The sequence below is a fragment of the Tiliqua scincoides genome, chromosome 6 (genome assembly GCF_035046505.1).
Source record: "Tiliqua scincoides isolate rTilSci1 chromosome 6, rTilSci1.hap2, whole genome shotgun sequence".
Classification (NCBI taxonomy): domain Eukaryota; kingdom Metazoa; phylum Chordata; class Lepidosauria; order Squamata; family Scincidae; genus Tiliqua; species Tiliqua scincoides.
In genome coordinates this window covers 69411647-69414793 of record NC_089826.1, presented here as the reverse complement: position 1 = coordinate 69414793, position 3147 = coordinate 69411647, and positions in this window count along the sequence as shown.

Below are 3147 nucleotides of genomic sequence, written 5' to 3'. Positions count from 1 at the left end.
GCACAGCTGCAACCACTAGAGGCTAAAGTGAACCTGGGAGCATATAAACAGCACCTGGAGGAACTAGTGGGTGTGGGTTGTAGGAGGAGTGCAGGTTGGAGGTAGGAGAGGAGACTGACTTGGCTTATTGAATTTGGAATCTGACCTCGGACTGTGACTTGGACTTTGACTTGGATACCCTGACTGATTTGACTGACTTACCTGGAACCTGACCTCGGACTGTAACTCGGCTTATTGGCTCTGGACTCTGATTTGGCAACTCTCATTGATTGGACTGGTTTACTTGGAATCGGTGGACTGGAACTGGACTCTGGCTTTTGCTTGCTGCACTGGTGAGTTTCACAAGGGAAACTAATCAGCCTTAAGTGGGCACAAGGCCCAGTGGATTGGGATTTGGCAGAACACCAGGGACCACTGATCCCAGGGCATTTTGCGACTGGGTGCTTAGCACCGCACATGCCGCAGCCCATGGGAATAGAAGCGGCCCTGCCTACTCCATTTCCCCGTGGCATTGAACTGGAAGCGTGCGCGAGGGTTTTGAACCCACTGCGCACCACCTGGTGCTGCAGGCTGTTCGGTTTTGGAACGTGCAATCAAATGCCTGCTGTCCGCCCTGTCCCCCAGTGTCGCCCTGGTAGGCAAAACCAACTGCACCCAGAGTTCCCACTGGGGTACAGTCTAGTCCAGAGCTGGGTCCTGCGAAGCCCTGATGAGGAAATGATGGTAGTAAGCCATCCAAGCCGACCCTGCATGGTTGCGAAAAGCGCGATGAATGATGTCCAGGTATTTAAAAAGCTTACCCGCCATCTTTGGGTGCAACTCGACAGTGACCTCAGAATAGACAATGAAACCGTTAAGCCAATTGGTCCAATTTTTGTCAATTTTTTCTCTGCCTAATGGTTTCCACATCTCGCACAGGGTCACCCGCTTTGGGGGTAGGCTCAGGCTTTATGTGCAGGAGACTGAACATGTCTACACAATCACCTCACCATATCTTCTTCTTGACAGACAAGGCGAGGTGAGAACCCAGAGGGATTGCTATAATTCCATATGAAACATTAGGCTTCTCCTTCTCCTCAGCTAAGCCCAGAGAATCAACTCCCCAGTCCAAGTCCTGCTGTTCCAAATCAGGTTCGGGCACAGCAGGATACTGGCAGTAAGGAGGAGGTGCTCTACAGGCTTTGGGCCTAGACTTGGGGTATGGATACGCCCAACCAAGTGCCCAAGGGTACTGCGGGTAGCTAGTACCCTGCCAGAAGGAAGGTGGATCCCATGGGGACCAAGGCTGCTCTGGGGCAGCCCGGCCAGGAGACCAAAGCTGGCCCTCCTGCTCATCCCACACCGGTTCAAGGTTCTGAGCAAAGTCACACACTGGCTTACCTTGCCCACCACTGCCTCTACAGGCCTGCGGCCGAGGCTTCTTAAATGGATTGACAACCTCAACCTCAGGAGATCTGTCGTCCTTTGTGTCACTCTCCTCGACAGTGACCCATGCAGCGGTTGTGGCGGAGACCTGCTGAGGAGGGAGAGAGGCCCCTTTATTTTTCCTGGAGGACCTGCGAGGACCAGGGACCATGCCAGAGCAAGAGCCCCCATCACCCTTCTCCGCCTTCCTAAGAGCTTTCTCTTTCTGTCTTGCATCGTAGTGGGCCATAAAGGCCCGCAACTCCGCCGTCTGCTCCTCATTGTCCGATGGGGGGGGCGTACGGGGACCGATCTTTTGGCGGCCTTACTGCCTGACTTCTGCACCCTTTTCCCCTTGTCTACCCACCCAAGGTAATATGTGAAATAAGGGGCCCACAACCCCCCAGTATTGTTTTCACAGTAGGATACAATGGCCCTTAGAAGGGTAAAATCACCGCAGAGAAGGCCACTATCGCCGCGCCGCAGCCCTCCGTCACTGGTGCAGTATCGCCCCACTGTCGCCTAAAATGCGCCCAAAATTGATCCTCAGATGCCCTTGGAAATTTCTCCCAGCCCTGTAGAAAAAAGACCCAGTGGGCAATGGGGAGGAGTAGGTTGGATCTCCTCCAATAACCCCCTCCTAGAAGACTTTGAACAATAAAGGGGGGTAAATATCTCTGGGCTTACTAGCCCTCAGTGCCATGAGGCTAACCAAAATGGCCGCTGTGGGGGTGGAGGTGTTTAAAATGGCGCTGCGCCACAAGGAGGTGCCTAAAATGAGTCGCCCCCGTAGTGGCCGCCGCCCACCGGGCGATCACCCTGCCGGGCTCCCCGCCAAGGCTGGCCGGTCCTGCGTCAAAGCCCGGTCTCCCTGTCGAGGTCCACGGTCGGCCGCTCACTGTGGGTGTCAGCCGTCCATCGCGGACCCAGAAGACCCCCGCTGCTGCCGCCCGTAAGGCTGGGACCACAGCATGTGGAGCACGCAGCTCCGAAGCCTCTGCTCCCAGACCCAGCATTGGGACTGTGGCGTGCAGAGCCTGCAGCTCCGGTCCCCCCCCCGAGAGGCTCCCACTGTGTGACTGACGGGAGCTTGAAAGCGCGGCTCTCCGCACTTCAAGCCCCGTTGTGGGCAGCCTCTCCTCCGTTCCTGAGAAAGTGTCCGCTCAGGTTGCTTCCCAGGAACGGACTGAGCTAACCCCAATGCCTGCGCGCTGGAACCAGCTCATCCATCCCGCCCCCTTAGGCTGGCCAGCCAAGCCCTGCTGACGGCTGATAGGGGGAAAAGCTTGGCAATTATTGCTAGCGTGCCACAGAGGCGCGCTAGCAGCTCTTCTATTGTTTTTCTTTATTTCTCTGCATTGCTCATTTAAGAAGGCCTTCCTATCTCTCCTTGCTTTTGTCTGGAAATTGCATTCAATTGGATATATCTTTCCCTTTCTCCCTTGCCTTTGGCTTTCCTTCTTTCCTCAGCAATTTGTAAAGCCTCTTCAGACAGCTGTTTTGCCTTCTTGCACTTTTTGTTAGGGATGGTTGTAGTTGCTACCGCCTGTATAATATCACGAGCCTTCTTCAGGCACTCTACCAAATCTAAACCCTTGAATCTATTCATCACATCCGCTGTGTATTCGCATGGGATCTGATTTAGGTCATACCTTAATGGCCTAATGGTTTTCCCTACTTTTTTCAGCGTTCTGTTAGTCAGGGCCATAAACCCATTACCCTAATAGCCCTTGAATGCTTTAT